At 45.8% G+C, this 21,761-nt stretch overlaps 1 protein-coding gene across 1 annotated transcript in view; it reads right to left on the reverse strand.

Annotated features, from left to right (window-relative positions):
* The window catches only part of LOC141139611 (ceruloplasmin-like), a 281,017-nt gene that overhangs the window by 157,827 nt on the left and 101,429 nt on the right, over positions 1-21,761 (reverse strand). The window lies entirely within an intron of this gene.

Raw genomic sequence — 21,761 nt, forward strand, 5'->3', positions numbered from 1 at the left:
CTTCTTTGCCTCCTATAAACTTCTTTCCTGAACCTTTGTGTGGGCCTCCAAAACTCCACGTATTGGCTGGGACAGACTAGTTCTCCCTAAAAGATTGGGGGGTCTGGGTCTCCCAGACCTCCAAAAATATCACTTGGCCTGCCACCTGACCAGACTGGTGGATTGGCATCTACATCGTCCCTCCAAGGACTGGATTGCACTAGAAGCATCATTAGCACGCCTGCCCTTAGCCAACACACCGTGGATGACCCACACCAATGTTCCCAAGGAATTCACTACTCACCCTCTCATCGGGACCACACTTTCTCTGTTCAAAAGAGCATGCCAAATACTGGCCTTCACACCCTTACCAGGCCCCATGACCCCTCTGGACGATAACCCAGCCTTTCCCTCGGGTCTTTTCCTAAAAGACCCTGCCCCTGAAACCCTCATTGCACCAGCTAGAGCACAGAAATTCTTCCAAAATGGGTCTCTCCTCTCTTTCCCTACACTTGTAACTACCCTGCCTAATTACGACATACCCTTTTACAAGTACTTGCAAATCAGACATTTCCTCCAACCCTCTATCCAACACTCTCACTGGCACAGAGATCTCACGCCATTTGAATCTCTTTGTACTTCAACAGAACCTCAAGGCCATCTCATTTCCTCAAATTACGCCCTACTGTTTGCAGGCCACAAGTTCAAGGATGACACCCTTACACAACAATGGGAAAAGGACCTAGCCCTAAATCTCACCCCCACAGAGTGGGACCACATATTTACCCTCATGCACAAGGGTTCCATTAATATCACGACACAGGAAAATAGATACAAAATTTTCTAGAAATGGTACCGAACCCCCGACAAAATACACCACTTCCACCCCTCTGTTCCTTCTACCTGCTGGAGGTGTAATAAAGCTAGAGGTACTCTACTTCACATCTGGTGGGAACGCCCCCTTATCCAACCCTTCTGGTCAGACATCCATGAACTGATCTCCCAAATCACCACATATACTCCACACTTCTCCCCAGCCGATATTTACTTCACCACAGACAAGGGTCCCCCACCTCATACAAAAAAACCCTAACTATTCACCTGATCAATGCAGCCAACCTCTGCATCCCTGCACGCTGGAGAAACCCCTCCCCCCCCACAGTTCAGGACTGGATTCGCAGGGTAGACCGAATAGCGGAAATGGAGCAACTCATCTCCCAAGCCGCGGATACTCCTACCAAATTTCAGGCCACTTGGGCCTGTTGGACTCATTATAGAAACTCACAAACACAACAGGCCTTGATCCAGCCACCCCCTCAGACTCTCTGAGGAGCTCACGCGACATGTTCACTGGTGTCCCCCCTTGATAACACACCTGCCCCCTCTGTCCCCCCTCTCCTCTTACCTCCCCCCACCATCGATACTGACCTGTCATTTTCATGAAGCCTAAAGCTCGCCGTATCTCTGCATATCACACATGCCGTTACTCAATAGTGGCTTCATATAATCTTCCTCCGAGCGACCGCCTCACCCTCGGCCCGCCCTACACCTTGGACGACTTCACTTCTTTGTACAAATTCTAAATTTCAGCCGCCATGCCGTTATGTTACATGCTACATATGCCTTGTCAAGTATCCCGTTCTCGTTCACAGCTATAATCCCGTCGGGGGTGAACGGAAACGGGATTATTCATAACGCGGTTTGGCCTTGCTCCGCAAACCACACCCGCCCTCTCTGAGCTTACATCCATGGTTGTAAGTGGCAATATCTACTTTATTATACTGTTGAGCCACATGCATGACTACATGTGCCTATATTTGCTCTTGTTCTTATTCTTCTGATCTATATGTGCATATTGCCCATTGATTGTTTGTTTCTCTATGATGTATGGCAAACTTTACATGTTAACCTGTAAAATTTTAATAAAATCTTTTGAAAAAAAAAAATAACTTAACCCCCTGTGTGCCATACATATGAAAAAATCATATGTGGAAATAATAACCAGAAGACACAAAAAATATATGAATACATGAATAAAGAGGGTTATCGGACAGACCATAGTTAGTGCCAACAAGGGTCTGATGATATTGTTAGTGAAAAGGAAAATTGAAAACATAAATGGGAGAAAAATAAAAATATGATATGAAGTAACTATTATTAGATACAACCCTCATTACAAAGGGAAAGCAGAAAATATATGTGTATGGAGATTATAACCTAATTCCACCAATCAGGGTAGAAAAGGAAAGAGTGGGGGAAGGGACTAAAGTAGACGGGACAAATGGAGAAACTGGTAAGCTATGAAGTAAATGTTTCAATTTTCCGTGCTTTACATGTGTTAAGCCTACATACTGTACACTTCTGACAAGGATAAAAGCCTTTTAGGTCATGAAAAAAAGATGGAATTTTAGCGGAGTCTATTACATTTGGTGCAATTTGGCCCCCCTAAAATTCCATCTTTTTTTCATGACCTAAAAGGCTTTTATCCTTGTCGGAAGTGTACAGTATGTAGGCTTAACACATGTAAAGCATGGAAAATTGAAACATTTACGTCATCTACAACTGGAAAGGTATATATGATGAAACAGTTTGCTACATGTACCACGAAGTTCATTGTTTACCTCATCACTTGTCCCTGTGGAAAACAATATATAGGGCGCACAATACGCAACTTTGCTATAAGAGTGAATGAACATATCACAGCCATAAAAAAGGACACACTAATCACAGTGTACCCAGACACTATCTGCATTATCACAATCAGAACCCATCAGGAATGAAATTTCAAATTATAGATAAATTCGTGCCACACTGGAGAGGAGAACCTAATGTAAGAGGAGTCTCTAAGTTAGAAACTTTTTGGATACATTTAGTCAAATGTTACGAACCATATGGACTTAACATTGACTGGGATATCAATGCCTTTATTAATCAATCTTGAGCATTGGTGTCCCCTTATGCTTCCTTGAGACACTTCTTTTGATGGTCTACATTTTTATTTTATTTTATTTTATTTAGGGATCTTATTGGACCTTTTCCAGTTTCTACTAGATTTTTTGGACCACTGGTTAAGGGACACATAACATAAGTATCCTGGTAGTCAGCCATTACCTTTTATAAACACGTAGTCACTGTATCAATTTTAACCATATACTGTAAGCTTGAAATCTTAGCTTACCAGTTTCTCCATTTGTCCCATCTACTTTAGTCCCTTACCCCACTCTTTCCTTTTCTACCCTGATTGGTGGAATTAGGTTGTAATCTCCATACACATATATTTTCTGTTTTCCCTTTGTAATGAGGGTTGTATCTAATAATAGTTACTTCATATCATATTTTTATTTTTCTCCCATTTATGTTTTCATTTTTCCTTTTTACTAACAATATCATCAGACCCTTGTTGGCACTAACTATGGTCTGTCCGATAACCCTCTTTATTCATGTATTCATATATTTTTTGTGTCTTCTGGTTATTATTTCCACATATGATTTTTTCATATGTATGGCACACAGGGGGTTAAGTTATATACATTATCATTATGGGTTATTGATGCACACCAGCCATCATTGGTGTTTGATGCATGAGTTTTCCCTTTTTAATTATGGTTTACTACAGACTGCTTTTGTGACTTGACTTCCGTTTCCGACATAGTCGCACATATTGACTTTATGTTGGGATTATATCTCCACTTCCAGTCACTCAAATGTTTGCGTTCCAGGCCTTGGATCGGCGAGCCTCCACTTCCTGCCTCCTATGATACGCTGCGCCTGAGCAGCCTTGCGTCATTCCGCACGAGATGGATCACGTGGTTATCATGTGACCATTGTCCTACGAGTAGGACGTAGGAGCGCTGATTGGAGGATAAAAGTAAGGTTTGGCTCCCATCCAGCCTTGAGGGTACATGATCACTCAAATGTTTGCGTTCCAGGTTTTGGATCGGTGAGCCTCCACTTCCTGCCTCCTATGACACGCTGCGCCGGAGTGGCCTTTACGTCATCCCGCATAAGATGGATCACGTGGTTATCATGCGACCATTGCCCTACAAGGAGGACGTAGGAGCGTTGATTGGAGGATAAGAGTGAGGCTTGGCTCCTGTCCAGCCTTGGGGGGACACGATTGGCTTTTCAATTGTCACATGACCGCAGATTGTCTGTGACGTTGCCGAACCCGGAAGTCATGCCACACGTTACCGCTAACAGCTGTTTTACATGATTATCTATTATTTTTATATAAAGCGCAGTGCATGGAGGGTAGATTCATACCCCAGCAGAAGTCTTAGAGGATGAAACGCGAAAGGTTCTTTTGTTTTACCCTCACCATCACTCACTGCGCTATTCATTTTATTTTGAGCCGTATTTTTACTGCCCAGGTTTTACATATTATTTTACTTATTGGATATAATCTTTTGTAATTCTTATACCAATAAAATTAACAACGCTTTAAATGGATTCACACTATGTGGAGGTTTTTCTGCTTTTCTCTTCGCTTTATCGCATGGATGATCGTTGATGGGGTGGTTTTCAGCCGAGGATTGAAGCGGGCTTTAAACATATCCCAGTCCGGTTCAACTCCCCCAGGGATACATCATTCGGGGACATCGGTCGTTCCCTCAAAGCCAAGTCCACCGATAGGATCCTGGTCGGAATAACCCTACAGTCTGCTCCATCACACCATTTGACGGTACAAGCCTTTCTGACTCACCGCCCACAGACTGTGAGTCCACCCTTTCTGGTAAGGGCATTTTATGCTTATTTGTTTTAATACCATCATGCTGAGAGAAGAACTCATCTACACACAGAGATGCTTCTAACAGTCTCCCTCTAACATATATGAGGACTGGAGCACCCACCGTGTCGCATAGACACCGTGATCATCCTACTCGATAGTGACGGACACTAATATCCCACATGTCTATTTGGTTGAGTTCACCCATGGGCTATGCCATGTTATCACTTTGATGGACATCTAATATTGAGTTTATTCACAGTATATTTATGTGTGTTTTTTTCATTATATATATCCATTGAGATTTTAGTTTTGAGATATTTGTCATTTGGGTCACTCCCATCACATCAGACACACTGGATCACAGTTACTCTTCATATTTTTTGTACTTGCTCTCACCTTGTACCATTTATTGATTTTGTTTTACTTCTGAAGAGATACCCCTTCATCATGGGTGTAATCATCACTTATTTAGGACTTTGATCCCCCTTTTTTAGACACCATTATTATTTTTCCTTACCACTTTCTTTCTAATGCTATACTAGCGCCACACTTTATTGTTCCTTATACATTCACAAGTTGTCAGATTGTTGTGTTGGCTGCTTCACTATATATATTTTGTGTCAAGAGTTGGCGCAGCATTTTTTCACATAAATCTTGATGTGTGGAAATGCACAACGTAATATGACCATTTCCAACAAAAAGTGATACATATAGAAACCACATGTTCACTGGAATATGGAAAGCCGAAGAAGAATACGTCAGCTAACAAGTGGACCGGGGAAAAAACATGAACACTTGGACCGGGATGTTGTTATTCATGGTAATGTGTAACATCCCATTCATAGTTCAACCCATACGGAATGCGAGTTTTGAAATGGAATATCCAAAGAAACTCCCTTCTACATTGGAGTTTAAAAACATCCCCCCCTCTCTTGGGTGTATTAAACCTTTCTATAGTCTGTACCCCCACCGCTGAGTTCTTACCATCATGATATTGGTTAAAGTGTCTGGCAATATTCGTTGAATGATTTTTTTTCAATACTGTAGAGATGTTCTTGAAATCCATCCCGAAGTCACCTAGTAGTGTGACCTATATATTGCACATTACAGATGGTACATGTTACAATATACATGACATACCTACATATGTATTGCAATTATAAAAAGAGGTCAGCCTGTGCTCCCCCCCATTGGAGGGTGAGCAGACCACATCACCCTTCGTGATGTACTGCAGCAGGAGCAGCCAGTCACCCCACAGCCATAATTGCCCTTGAAATACAACCAGGTAGTGGAGGTGATTTTAGTAGATCTAAACAAACTAGGTAACAAAAAGTTTCCTAAAGTAGGAGCATGTCTGGAAACAAAGTTAATTCCATCTTTCAGAAGGTCAGCACAAATACGATCTTCACAATATTCCTGATATCATTGAATTCTTCACTGAAGGGCGTACTGATAGTTGGCCTGTTTCTGTTGAACTGTTTCCTATTTCCCACACAATCAGTGCGCTGAGTTCCTCTTAGGAGATCTCTTCTATGTTTCGAATTGGCAATTGATAGTGCCCTCTCAAGTATATATCTTGGATAGCCCCTTTGTAGAAAACAAAGATAAAGAGACTGCACTTCCCTGTCATAAGTGTGCTGGTCATTACTCCCCAGCTCTCCACCCTAAACAATAACACCCCTCCCCACCTCTTCACCCTAAACAATAACTCCCCTCCCCACCTCTCCACCCAAACAATAACTCCCCTCCTCACCTCTCCACCCTAAACAATAACACCCCTCCCCGCCTCTCCACCCTAAACAATAACACCCCTCCCCACCTTTCCACCCTAAACAATAATTCCCCTCTCCTCCCTAAACAATAACCCCCCTCCCCTCCTCTCCACCCTAAACAATAACTCCCCCCACCTCTCCACCCTAAACAATAAGCCCCCTCCCCACCTCTCCACCCTAAACAATAACTCCCCTCCCCACCCTAAACATTAACTCCCCTCCCCACCTTTCCACCTTAAATAATAACACCCCTCCCCACCTCTCCATCCTAAACAATAACACCCCTCCCCACCTACGTGCTATGTCGCAGTAAATTGTGGGCGTGGTCAAGCAGTGGGAGGGGCTTAAGTTATGTGGTTAAACAAAACCTATGCTTCCTTGTATCTTTAAAATATGCTTTGATTTCTTTGTCTGAGCGTAACATAAAGATCTTCGTTAAAATAGTCAGAGACTGCAGAGGCATGGTCATAATACAGAAGACTGTCAGAGACTGCAGACATGATATAAGAGATTACATAGTTACATAGTTACATAGCTGGTAAGGCTGAAAAAAGACAATAGTCCATCCAGTTGTAAGGTACCTGTGATAGGTAGTGTCCGAAGTGGAGCTTGTGTGCTGAGGATTCAGGTGAAATCAGGTTGGCAAAAGATCAGGCAAAGCAGTACACAATCAAAATCCAGAGAGTGGCCAGGCAGGCAAAGGTCATACACGAGCTGGCAGTGAAGTACAAAATCAGCAGGCTAGAGAGCAGTCAAGAATTCAGGCAGAAGTTCATATACGGTATTCAGAGTCACAAACCAGTCACAACACCCAGGGAGCTAGTCCACACAAATGGGCACTGAGAGATAGGTATTTATGGGCTGCTTTGATTGTAGATTGTCCACAGCTGGCAGCAGGTGGGGCTAGTGAGTCCAAGGTAATGCATCAAATTGAGAAAACATAGCCATAACTCCAGAGCTCTTCTGTGGCACAACAAGTAAGACTGCAGCTGTGGGACCAGGAACATCCCTGTTCAAATACACCCAGGTACATGACAGGGCCCCCTCCCCAGTGGACCCCTCCGGGGGCATAGCGGGGCTTAGTGGGAAAGGAGGCATGGAAGTCTCAAATAAGAGCAGGAGCATGCAAATATTTGGCTGGGTCCCAGGTCTGTGACGGGATATCCCTTCCAATGAACCAGATACCGTAGGCCATGACCCTGTCTTCTGGAATCAAGAATCTTAGAGACTTTAAACTCATTTTGTCCATCAACAAGAATAGGAGGGGGTAGCTGTTGCGTTCTGGAGTAGCGATTGAAGATTGCCTTTTTGAGGAGGGAAACGTGGAATACGGGGTGCATCCGGAGAGAGGAGGGCAATTTCAACCGATAGGAGACTGGCCCGACTCGAGCAATAATTCTGAATCGAGGGCCCAATTTGGTAGAAGGTTGTTTCAGTCTCACGTATTTGGTTGATAGCCAAACTCTGTCCCCCACCACATATGGAGGTATATGGCGTCTTCGTTTGTTGGAGAAAAGCGCATACTTGCCTGCTGACTTCCGTAGTAATAAGCAAATCTTTTTCTAATATAGCAGAATATTTTTCACCCGCTGATCTGCTGCTGGTAGACCAGAAGAAGGCTGAAGTAGGGCAAAAGTCTGAGGGTGATAGCCTAGGGCTGTGTAAAAAGGTGTGGTATGAAGAGCACTGTGTCAATGGGAATTTATGGCGAACTCAGCCAAAGGCAAATACTCAGACCAGTTGGAGTGTAAGGCATTGACATAATGTCGAAGATAGGTTTCTGGGGTCTGGTTCATGCATTTGGTTTGACCATCTGTTTGAGGGTGATGTGAGGTAGAGAGTGAGAGCGTTACCCCCAGTTTCTTGCAGAACGCTCTCCAGAATCTGGAAACAAACTGGGATCCACGGTCTGAGATGACAGTGGTAGGTATGCCATGATATCTCATAATATGGGAAAGGAAGAGGGTAGACATTGCTTCTACTGTAGGTAATCCCGGGAGCGGCACAAAATGAGACATTTTTGAAAACCGATCCACTGTGACCCATATAGCAGTCATGCCCTCAGACTTGGGTAAGTCTGTAATGAAGTCCATAGTCAAATGGGTCCAAGGCTGGCGAGGTGCCGGAAGTGGTTGTCCAGTCCAGTAGGCAATGTGCGGGGTATTTATTAGCAGCACAAGTTGGACAGGCAGCCACATAGTAATATCCCTTTTCATATGAGGCCACCAGATGAAACGCTGCAAGGTCTTAAAAGTGATGGTGACACCAGGATGACCGGATAACACACCATCATGTGCCCAGAGGAGTACAGGTTTTCTGAGGCTATGGGCTACAAACAGGCGACCTGGTGGTATCTTCAAGCCTTGGGGAACATGATTCTGGGTTTCTTGTAACTGTTGGGAAAGAGCCGTAGAGATCTGTGCGACAATTTTGTGAGGTGGGATTATATACTGCTCGGTAGGTTGATTTTCTTCAGAGGTAGCGAACTGTTTTGAAAGAGCATTGGCTTTCGTGTTTTTATGCCCAGGAACATAAGAAAAAACAAAATTAAAATGGGAAAAAGACAGAGCCCATCAAGCCTGAGGTGAGTTCAAATGTCTTGCAGTCTGAAGATACAGCAGGTATGTCTGCTATACAGATGTCGCCATTCAGACAATGCCAATTTGATAGCCAGTAGTTCTCGATTCCCAGCATCGTAACTCATCTCCACTGGAGAAAACTTTCTAGAAAAAAACTCTACAGGATGGATTCTACCGGACTTAGGCTGTCTCTGGGACAGCACGGCACCTACTCCTACCTCAGAGGCATCAACCTCAACTATATACTGGAGATCGGGATTTGGATGCTGAAGAATTGGAGCCTTGCTGAACATGTCTTTTAATTGCTGGAAAGCCGATTCCGCTTCTGAGGGCCACACCTTGCAATTTGTACCTTTCTTAGTCATAGCAGTAAGGGGGGTCGCAATGGAGGCAAAACCTTTGATGAAGCGTCTGTAGTAATTTGCGAACCCTAAAAAGCTTTGGAGCCCTCTTAAAGTGGTCGGTTGGGGCCCATTGCAAGACAGCGGAAAGTTTTTGAGGGTTCATTTGAAAACCAACAGCACTTATAATGTATGCAAGGAAAGAAATACGGCTTTGCTGGAAACTGCATTTCTCAATATTCGTGTAAAGATGGTTTTCTTTCAGTCATTGTTATACCTGCTTTACACGTGAGATGTGCTCTAGACGAGTCTTAGAAAAGAATAAATTGTCGTCCAAGTAGATGATCACAAAACTGTTGCTGAAATCGTGAAAAATGTCATTAATGAAACGTTGGAAGACAGCAGGGGCAATACACAACCCAAATGGCATAACCAGATATTCAACATGTCCATTACGAGTGTTGAATGCAGTCTTCCACTCGTCCCCGTCTTTAATTCGAATCAGATTATAAGCCCCTCGTAGATCCAGCTTAGAGAAGATAACGGCTCCCTTAAGTACATCAAACAGTTCAAGAATGAGAGGCAAGGGGTAGGAGTCTTTTACAGTGATTTGATTTAACCCTCGATAGTCTATGCATGGTCGAAGAACCCAATCTTTTTTTTCAACAAAGGAAAGACCAGCCCCTACTGGAGAAGTAGGGGCCAAGTTGTCTTTTTACGTATTCCTCCATTGATTTTTGTTCAGGCAAAGACAGGGGATAGGTCCTTCCTTTGGGAAGAGGTGCTCAAATTAATCAAATTCATTGCACAGTCAAAAGGACGATGTGGACGATGTGGAGGTAAAACCTCTGCCTTTTGCTTGCAAAATACGTCTGCAAACTCATGGTATTCACGAGGCAAGGTAGGTGGGATGGCCACGGAAGCCAACAGACAACCAGAAAGTCTTTTGGGTTGAGACAAACAGTTGACGGAACGACCCCCAAGAGGTTAGTTCTCCATTTTCCCAATCAAAAGAAGGGTTATGTTGTTGTAACCAGGGGTAACCAAGGATAATGGGCAGAAGGCAGAGAATCAATAAGAGACAAGACAACTTCTTCTTTGTGTGGTACACCTACCTGAAGGGTAATTGTTGTATTCTCAAATTTTACAGTGCCATCTCCCAAGGATTGTCCATTCAGGGTGGTGATGTTCAGGGGTCTAGACTAGGAACAAATGGGATGTTATTTTCTTTAGCAAAAGTGTAGTCCAAGAATATGCCAGCAGCTCCAGAATCCACAAAAGCCTCACATGAGACAGGTTTAGAGGGTTAGGTGGAGATGGCTTACTTCCATGTGTTCCACAGGTGCCTGAGGTTCAACTGAGATTTCAGATTCTGGCTGAGATGGTGCTTGGAAGTTAGGGGCCAAATGGTAAACTGGCCTAGAAATCTTGCGAGTTCTAAGTCTCTCTTAGCACCTTTCATGATACCGGACATCCAGACGAACACACAGCTCTATGAATTTCTCAAGGTCTTCTGGACTATAGACTAATTTGTCCTTGATGCGATCTGTAAGACCTTTTCAGAAGGCTGTACATAATGCCCTTAAGTTCCAATTAGTCTCAGCAGCCAGGGTATGAAACTCAATAGCATATTGTGCCACAGACCTGGTACCTTGTTGTATGTCCAAAAGTGAGTACTCAGCTGCAGAAGCTCTATCTGGCTTGCCAAATACAGTCTGGAGAGAATCCTGAAATTTGTCAGCGTCTTGCAGCACAGGATCATTGCATTCCAGGTAAGGAGAGACACAGGCCTTGGCTTTCCCCTTTAACAAGGAAATTACAAAAGTCACTTTGGCAGACAAAGTGTTAAAAGTCCCAGGGTTGTTGCGGAAATGCAAACGGCAAACATTTAAAAAGCCTCTGCAGTCCTCAGTATCACCACCAAATTTTTCAGCCAGGGGAAGTTTGGGTGGTACGGAAGAGGCAGGTTTGATTGGAGCAGGAGTCTGGACCATTGCAGAAGTACCAGGCAAGCAAGATTTAAGCATAGTACAAAGTTCATCTAACTTGGCGTCCAGGGAAGAAAGATGCTGTTCACAAGCTCCAATCAATTGTCCCTGACGTGAAATCGCCTTAACAATCTCAGCAGGGTCCACTGCCATTGTGGCTCGTTTGCAATTTAAGGTACCTGTAATGGGTAATGTCCGAAGTGGAGCTTGTGTGCTGAGGATTCAGGTGAAAACTTAGTCAGGCAGATCAGGTTGACAACAGATCAGGCAAAGTGGTACATGATCGAAATCCAGAGAGTGGTCAGGCAGGCAAAGGTCATTCACGAGCTGGCGGTGAAGTACAAACTCAGCAGGCTAGAGAGCAGTCAGGAATTCAGGCAGAAGTTCATATACGGTATTCAGAGTCACAAAGCAGTCACAACACCCAGGGAGCTAGTCCACACAAACTGGCACTGAGAGATAGGAAGTGCTGCTATTTATGGGCTGCTTTGATTGTAGATTGTCCACAGCTGGCAGCAGGTGGGGCTAGTGATTTCAAGGTAATGTATCAAACTGAGAGAACATAGCCATAATCCAGAGCTCTTCTGTGGCACAACAAGTAAGACTGCAGCTGTGGGACCAGGAACATCCTGGTTCCAGTACACCCAGGTACATGACACCAGTTCAACCTGTGTAGGTGCATGTGTATCAGTGTCTATAATGATTTCCCATATCCTTGTATGTTGTGTCCTTTAAGATGTATATCTTATGCCCTGTACACGCGGTCAGATTTTCCAACGGAAAATGTGTGATAGGACCTTGTTGTCGGAAATTTCGACCGTGTGTGGGCTCCATCACACATTTTCCATCGGAATTTCTGACACACAAAGTTTGAGAGCTTGTTATAAAATTCTCCGACAACAAAATCCGTTGTCAGAAATTCTGATCGTGTGTACACAAATCCGACGCACAAAGTGCCACGCATGCTCAGAATAAATTAAGAGACGAAAGCTATTGGCTACTGCCCCGTTTATAGTCCCGACGTACGTGTTTTACGTCACCGCGTTTAGAACGATCCGATTTTCCGACAACTTTGTGTGACCGTGTGTATGCAAGACAAGTTTGAGCCAACACCCGTCGGAAAAAATCCATGGATTTTGTTGTCGGAATGTCCGATCAATGTCCGACCGTGTGTAAAGGGCATAAGAGTCTTTTAAAGATATCCATACTTCCTGCATCCACCACTAATTGTGGTAGAGAGTTTCACATTCTTATTGCCCTAACAGTGAAGAACCCCCTACGTAGTTTAAGGTTAAACCGCTTCTCCTGCAGTCTCATTGTGTGGCCCATGTCGTTTTACACTCCCTAGGACAGAATAGTTTATTTCTTATGCTGGGGTCCCTAATGAGATATTTGTAGATCACTATCATGTCCCCTCTCAAGCGTATTTTCTCCAGCGACAAATTTAGTGTTTGTAGCTGTTCCTCATAATTGAGGTCCTCCAGTCCCCTTATTAGTTTTGTTGCCCTTCTTTGGACTCTCTCCAGTTCCAGCATGTCCCTTCGGAGGACTGGTGACCAGAACTGAACGGAAAACTCCAGGTGAGGTCCAGGTGAGGTCTGACCAGACCTTAAAGTGGCAGAATTATAGTTTTGTCCCTGGAGTGTATCCCCTTTTTTATGCATGCTAATATTCTGCCTGCTTTGGTAGCTGCAGCTTGGCACTGCATGCTGTTGCTCAATATGTCATCTATTAGCACTCCTAGATCCTTCTCCATCCTTAAGTCACCCAGCTGTTCTCCACCTAGTGAATATTTTTCATTAATGTTTTTTGGCCCCAAGTGCATTACTTTAAATTTCTCCACATTAAACCTCATTTGCCATTTTTCTGCCGACTCTTTTATTAGTGTAGCACCTTCTACCACAGGTAGGTGCTAGAGTGAAGATTTTTGTCAGGGAGACTGCCAGTGCAGGTAAATTTAGGCAGGCCTAGGCTTTAGCCTAGGCCTGCTTGTTTTGATCTGGGGGCAGGGAGGGGTTAGTGCAGCAGTGGGTGTGCTCTAGTTCTGAGGCGCCTCCCTTCTTCCAGGGAGAATGTTCTGGAAGAGGGGCTGGGCCTAGGACTAGAGTGGTAGGCAGCTCATGTGAGGAGCCCTGACCAATACCCAACTGGAATTGGCAAGGGGCAGGCCTCCCATATAAGCTGAGGTAACAGGCCACTGGGAGGAGTTGTCGGCCCCCCTCCCTGCCTCTTCACCCTAAACACCCACCCGCCTATCCACCCTAAACAATAACTCCCTCCCTGCCTCTCCACCCTAAACAATAAAACCCCTCCCCACCTCTCCACCCTAAACAATAACCCCCCCTTCCTGCCTCTCCACCCTAAACACCCCCTCGCCTCTCCACCCTAAACAAATAACCTCTGTGTTTAATGATGGGATTCGTATGAGGGAGGGGTCCTGTGTAACAATGGGGGCTAGTGTTGAGGAAAGGGTCCTGTGTAATGATGGGGAGAGGGATGGTGGTAGGGGGTTACCATCATCCCTCTCCCTTACCACCATGCTTACATCAGCCTCAAGTGTCACGGCCCATAATTCACTGCGGCATCGCAATGCATTGCTGGCTGATGATTGGCCAAGCATGCACTATGACCCACATGCTTGGCCAATCACAGTGCCATCTGTACAGAGAGCCGTAATTGGCCAAAGCCAGGGTGGCTTTGGCCAATTATGGCTCAGGGGGTTTAGTACACGCCCCACACTATATAAGGTCGCCTGCCTGGCAGCCTTATGTAGTGTGTTGCGGCGGCGGAGAGCGATAGACAGAGAGACAGTGTCATTTGATTTAAGTTAGATAGAGTAGGCAGGCGAGTCAGTTAGCTGCACTTACAGTGTATCGTGTATATATATGCATCCTAGGTGTGTATATATATTATATATATATATATATATATATATATATATATATATATATATATATATATATATATTCACACACTGTATTCAGTTTAGCTAGATCCATTCCTGTTATTCTCTTCCTAATATACTGACAGGCAGGCAGGTGTTTTTACAGTATTTACCGTTAGTCTACTGTGTCCTTTGCACAGTGTGCACCTAAAGCTACCTGAAGACAATTGCTGGTGTTCTTCTGATCCTATTAGTACCACAGGCAGGCAACTGCAGTATTTACAGTTAGTGTACTGTGTCCTCTGCACAGTGTGCATCTAAAGCTACCTGAAGACAATTGCTGGTGTTCTGATCCTATTAATACCACAGGCAGGCAGTTAATTCTGCTAGCTGCAGTACAATCAGTACATATATATACATACATCCCAGCTTTGTGCAGCTACATCTCACTGCAGGCCATTAGTATGTCTGGAAGGTCAACAAGGAGTGGAAGGCCAACAAGGAGTGACAGACAGCCACAAGCCAATAAAAGAGGGCAAGCAGGCACTGTGTCTAGCGGCAACAGTGCTGGTCGTGGACACGGTGCATCCTCATCAGCACGTGGCCGTGGGACACGCTTGTCCTTTTTTTCGGCAGCTGGCCGTGTTGAGCCGCAACATGCCAAAGACTTGGTAGAGTGGATGACAAAGCTGTCCTCATCCTCCTCATCCTCTCTCACCCAGGCTCAGGGTACTTTGGCAAAGCAGCTGCCAACGCGGCCTCTTCCCTCGGCTCAATGGCATCAGTCACTCCTTCCCTAGCCCCATGTCCTCCTGAGGAGTCCCCCAAACTGTTTGACCACAGTGTTGGGTACATGCTCCAGGAGGATGCCCAGGGTTTTGAAGGCTCCGATGATGGTACCCAGCTAGAGGAAGGCAGTAACGTGAGCCCAGAGAGAGGGGGTGCCCAAGAAAGACAGCAATCTGGCAGTCATGTTCCCCCAGCTGCAGCATACTGCCAGCTTTGCTCCAGTGATGAGGAGGGAGGGGATGATGAGGAAGTCACTGACTCCACGTAGGTGCCTGATAGGAGAGAGGAGGAGGAGGCGGCACATCTCCAACGAGGCAGGATGCCCTCCAGGGGCCAGCTTAAGGGCAGGACACCGACTACATCACACCGCAGAGCTCCGCATGTGCAGGGCGCTGCTGTCTCTGCGCGTTATTCCAAAAGTTCTTTGGTGTGGGCCTTTTTTGAGACGAGTGCATCAGATCTCACCGCTGCTATTTGCAACATATGTCTCAAGCGTTTCTCGCGTGGCCAAAACATCACCCGCTTGGGCACCACATGCTTGACCAGACATATGTCGACCTGCCATGCAGTTAGTTGGCAAGCATACCTAAAAGACCCACACCAAAGAACAAAGTGGGACCTCTCCTTGCTCCTCATCAGCTGGGATCTCCAACCCCACTATACCTTCAGTCCTCTCTGAAACCTGCACTGAGAGGAATGAAGGTGTAGAATTAGGTGTGTCACAGCCAAGTAGTTGCGGGCAATCTGCTATCGGTACACCAACGTCAGATTGTACCAGGCAAATTTCCCTGCCCCAGCTGCTGCACCGCTGAAAGAAGTTCGCTCCCAGCCATCCACATGCCTAGCGATTGAATGCTAGCTTGGCTAAACTGCTAGCACTTCAACTGCTGCCTTTTCAGTTGGTAGACTCTGCCCCCTTCCGTGAGTTTGTGGAATGTGCGGTTCCTCAGTGGCAGGTTCCCAAATGCCACTTTTTCTCACTGAAGGCGATTCCAGCTCTCTACCAGCATGCGGAAGGCAATGTCTTGGCCTCGCTGGACAGGGCGGTCAGCGGTAAGATGCATATTACCGCTGACTCATGGTTCAGCAGGCATGGACAGGGACGTTACCTATCTTTCACCGCACACTGGGTGACTCTTCTGGCAGTTGGGAAGGATGCAGGACAGGGTGCAGTAGTGTTGGAGGTTGTTCCGCCACCACGCCTCCAAAATTCTATTAGTGGTGATTCTGCCACACCTCTCTCCTCCACCCCCTCCTCTTCTTCTTCCTCCATGGCCTCTTCCTGTGCTGATTTGTCCTCGGAACCAGCGCTGCTCTGTAGGTGTTCAAGGGGCTACGCAAGCACGCAGGCCAAAAGATGCCATGCGGTGCTTGAGATGGTGTGCTTGGGGGACAGGAGCCACACTGGGGCAGAGATTCTGTCAGCTCTGTAGGGGCAGGTTCAGAGGTGGTTGACGCCACGCCAGCTTAAGCCAGGAATGGTGGTTTGCGACAATGGCACCAACCTCCTCTCCGCCCTCCGACAGGGACAACTGACCCATGTGCCCTGTTTGGCTCACGTCCTTAACTTGATGGTGCAGCGGTTCTTGGGCAGGTACCCGGGCTTACAGGATGTCCTGAGGCAGGCCAGGAAAGTCTGTATGCATTTCCGCAGGTCATATAATGCCAGTGCTTGACTGGCTGACCTCCAAAAGGAATTTAACCTGCCCAAGAACCGCCTAATCTGTGACATGCCCACCAGGTGGAACTCAATGTTGGCCATGCTGCAGCTGCTGCACATGCAGCAGAGGGCCATCAATGAGTACCTATGTGGCTATGGCACCAGCACAGGGTCAGGGGAGCTTGTTTTTTTCTCCCACGCCAGTGGGCTATGATCAGGGATGCATGCACTGTCCTGTCACCATTTGAGGAGGCCACGAGGATGGTGTACAGTAACAGTGCATGGAGCACACGCTGCATAGAATAATAGACAGGGCACTTGAGGCAGAACAGAGGGAGGAAAAGGAGGACTTCCTTACCTCTCAAGGCCCCCTTTATCCAGACAGTTTTTCTGCATGCCCGCCGAAAACACAGGAAGAGGAGGAGGAGGATTGTGTCAGCATGGAGGTGGAGCCTGGCACTCAGCATCAGCAGCAGTCTTTAAGGGATCATTTACAGTCCGAAGAAACCCATGGACTTGTACGTGGCTGGGAGGAGGTGGCTGCGGATCATGTCATCCTTAGTGACCCAGAGGACTCTGGACCAAATGCCTCAGCAAACCTACGCTGCATGGCCTCGCTGATCCTGCAAAGCCCGCAGAAGAGTCCTCGTATTCGTGGTATCAAGGGGAGGGACCATACTGGCTGGCAACCCTCCTTGATCCACGTTACAACGGTATGGTTGCGGACCTTATCTTGCCTTTACAGAGGGAGCAGAAGATGAAACATCTTCGGGAGGCCTTGCAGTTTGTGCAACGCGTTTCCAGAGTCTGGGAGGTTACAATTTCCTCCCGGAGAACGTGTTGCTGAGGCTTCGGTCAGTCACAGAAGGAGCGGTGGAGAAGGTGGCTGTCTGACTGATGCGTTCAGACAATTTTTTAGTCCGCAGTCCCAAGGTACGACGGGTTCCAGCAACCATCGCCAGCGTCTGATTCACATGGTGCAGGATTACCTAGGGGCAAGATCAGACTTGGACACCTTTCCCACTGAAAATCCTCTGGGTTACTGGGTCTTGAGGATGGATCACTGGCCAGAGCTTGCACAGTATGCAATTAAGCTACTGGCCTGTCCTGCATCCAACGTTCTTTCGGAATGCACATTCAGTGCTGCTGGAGGCTTTGTAACCGATCATAAAAAATTAATCAGTCTTGGATCACCAGCTACCAAGCACCTGATGCTGATGTAACCGAATAATTTTTTTTTTAATGTGAGATCCCCTCAAGACTGCCAATGCTGATGCTGAGTGACTATCCTGTTATGCTGAGTGACAATCCTCTTCCTCCTCAATTTTCATGCTGATAGCTTGTAAGCACATTTTTGGTTCTGGGCACCACCACCAATGGCTAAGGCCCAATTTTTCTGCACCTGTTTAACAGGGGCGTGTAATTACAATTTTTGATGCAATACTTTGAAGCAGGGCTCATTCCTGCGCTCCAACTAGAGTATCTGTGAGGGGTTGCAGTGTTGTGGCACCAGTGCCTAAGGCCCAATTTTTCTGCCCCTGTTCAACAGGGACATGTAATTACAATTTTTGATCTAATATTTCACAGCAGGGTCCATTCCTGCACCCACCAAGAGTAACTGTGAGGGCTTACAGTGTTGTGGCAACACCACCACCACCACCACCAAAGGCCCAATTTTTCTGCCCCTGTTCAACAGGTGCATGTAATTACAATTCTTGATATAATATTTCACAGCAGGGCCCATTCCAGCTCCTACCAAGAATAACTGTGAGGACTTACAGTGTTGTGGCACCAGCACCACCACCACCACCAAGGCCCAATTTTTCTACCACTGTTCAACAATGGCATGTAATTACAATTCTTGATCTAATATTTCACAGCAGGGCCCATTCCTGCGCCCACCAAGAGTAACTGTGAGGGCTTACAGTGTTGTACCAACACCTAAGGCCCCAATTTCTGCAGAGTAGATAGGGCAGGCCCCTACTTTCAAACATCCAACTTACAAACGACTCCTACTTGCAAACGGAAGGAGACAACAGGAAGTGAGATGAAATCTACCTCTAGGAAGGGAAATTCTCTCCTGTAAGAATTAATATGGGAAAAACGTGTCTCCTCTCCACTGATGCTTTATCACCAATCCTTGTTTCACCCAAATTTTCAAAAAACATTTGTCATTGGGACAGAAAGTGAGGTGAAATCTTCTGAAGAGGCGCACAGACAGCAAAACAAATGTTACAGGGATGATAACCCTTCCCTATGTTTTCCAAAAAGCTGAAAAATAGATTTTGTGGCTGGAGCTACACGTGTACCAGTTCAAAATTACAAACAGATTCTACTTAACAAACCTACAGTCCCTGTCTTGTTTGCACCGCCTGTATACTGCTGTTCAGAGTATATAGGGCCTGGGGGCCCCACGCCTTTCCTTTTTTAATGTGGGTGCGGGGTTCCACTTAATATCCATACAAGACCCAAAGGGCCTGGTAATGGACTGGGGGGGGGTACCCATACCGTTTGTCTCACTGATTTTCATCCATATTGCCGGGACCCAACATTACATTAAAGCTGCAAGCAGTTTTAAATTACGTTTATTCCTTTACAAATGTAATTTTGTGCAGGGACTGTTCTAAGCACGGGAAACGCGCGCCACTTTACAGGCATACTATAGACACCCCCAGGTACGATATTTAAAGGAATATTTCACTTTTTTTTTACTTTAAGCATCATTAAAATCACTGCACCCGAAAAAAACGGTTGTTTTTAAAACTTTTTTTTGCATTGATAGCCTGGGTCCCCAAACCCTTTTTTAGGACAATAACTTGCATATTAGCCTTTAAAAATAGCACTTTTGATTTCAAACGTTCTAGTCCCATAGACCTTAACGGGGTTCTAAAGTTCGCGCAAACTTTTGGTCCGTTCGCAGGTTCTGGTGCGAACCGAGGGGGGGTTGTTTGGCTCATCCCTAGTCCTGTGATGCTGGGGCTGTATACTCTGTCCTGTGGTGCTGGGGCTGTATACTCTGTCCTGCGGTGCACGTATCATGACCACTGGGTCCTCCCCAGCCCCTCCCAATAATCTGTCCACCCGATACGTGATGTGCCAAACCCGAGCACCCAGTAAACAACGTACTGTTTGGCAACCCGGGTCTTTTCGACAGATTGCCCTCTCTATCCTCCTAATAACTGAGTCTCCCACTACCAGCACTTGTTTGGCCTTACCTGTATCACTGCTCCCCTCCTTACTGGAACCATCACTCCACTGGCAGCTAGGGGAGGGCTCCGGCTCCAGCTCTGCCACCCCTGAGCCTTTATCCCCATCATCATGCAACTTAGCATATTTGTTGCATGATACCAACTCAGGAATGGCCTCCCTAGCGCTCTTCCCTCTACCCCTCCGAATTTCTATCACCCAGCTTGCTACCTCTGGTTCCTGTGCTTTCATTTCTCCAACCTCCTCTAGGCTGGCCCCCGCCAGCACCTGCTGGGTAATGTCCAAGCTTCTCTCCAGGTTGCTAATGCTTCTCAGTGTAGTTACTTGATTCTCCAAAGCCAGGATCTGGATGCTTCCAGAGAAACAATTTTCTCACATCTCTCACAGCAGTATGCGCCCTCGATTGGCTCATCAAGGAACGCATACATGGTACAGGATATGCACAGAGTGGCATCACCAATCCTGTTGGACATTTTACCCTCTATTCTTGTGGGGAAATTAAGTAAGACTAACTGTTTGAACCTACCCTATTTGTAGCTCTCTACTTTTAGTGCACCCACAATACACGGGCACTCCCAGTATACAGGCACTCACAGCACACGGGCACTCGCAGCACGTGGGCACAGGTGGCATACGGGCGCTCACAGCGCATTGGGTGCTCATGGCACATGGGCACTCACAGCCCCAGGCACTCACAGCCCCAGGCGCTTACAGCACACGGGTGCTCACAGCCACGGGCGCTTACAGCACATGGGCGCTCACAGCCCTGAGTGCTTACAGGCCCCCCGGCGCTCACAGCACATTGGCGCTCACAGCCCACAGTGCTCACAATACACGGGCACTCACAACACATGGGTGCTCACAACGCACAGGCACTCACAACACACAGGTACTCCCAATACACTTTTTTCACATGTTTATTTGTAAAAAAAAATTAAAAAACATTTTTATAATTTTTCCTTCCACTTCACAATTATGTGCCACTTTCTGTTGGTATATCACATAAAATCCCAATAAAATACTGTACATTTACGTTTTTGGTTGTAGCATGACATAATGTGGAAAATTTCAAGGGGTATGAATACTTTTTCAAGTATTTTCTGTAACTGCTGCAATCTATTGGGATGCTATATGGTTTAATTTATAAAGCTGCTATCAACTGGGCATTCCTTTTATTTCTTCTAACAATATAGGCATATCTTCTTTGACCAATCTATGAATTCTTCAAAAGATTAGAAGTGGAAACCCCTTTAAATATTGTGTTCCAGTGTACAGTATATTGTGTTAGAGTGAAAAATTAGAACCTCTGTCAATTTATATTGAATTTATATACTGTGGCTCTCTTAAAGCGTAACTAAACCCACTGATTTAATGGTTTCCCAAAACTGTTACAATCAAAGCATTTCCTGATTGATAAATGTTAATGTTACAGTACTAGTGTACTTATGTTAGCTCTCAACCCAACCGTCAAACCATCAAATGGCTGGTGTCATAGCTGATCACATGTGCAGCACCATGGTAACTGCAGATCAAACAGAGGCTAAGTTGGTAGCTTCCTCTGCTGTAAGGGATAGGTGGGTTGAGCTCTGCTTCGAAGAGGTTTCCCCTGATTTCTAGTCCCTCCGATAGTGTTGTGACTAAGGCAGGAAATGAGGGGAATCGCTGACACAAATTTTAGTAGGCATAAGCTAAGCTGAAGACCTTTCCTCACTTTCTGTCCTGGGCTACAACATTGTCCCCAGGAAAGGGACTGATAGGAAGTCTCCCTAATAAAGAGCCCCATATGGTAATAAAACTTGACAGAGGTGCTAACATTGCAACAATCTTCAAAAA

Source organism: Aquarana catesbeiana, linkage group LG04, assembly GCF_042186555.1.
Source record: "Aquarana catesbeiana isolate 2022-GZ linkage group LG04, ASM4218655v1, whole genome shotgun sequence".
NCBI classification, from domain to species: domain Eukaryota; kingdom Metazoa; phylum Chordata; class Amphibia; order Anura; family Ranidae; genus Aquarana; species Aquarana catesbeiana.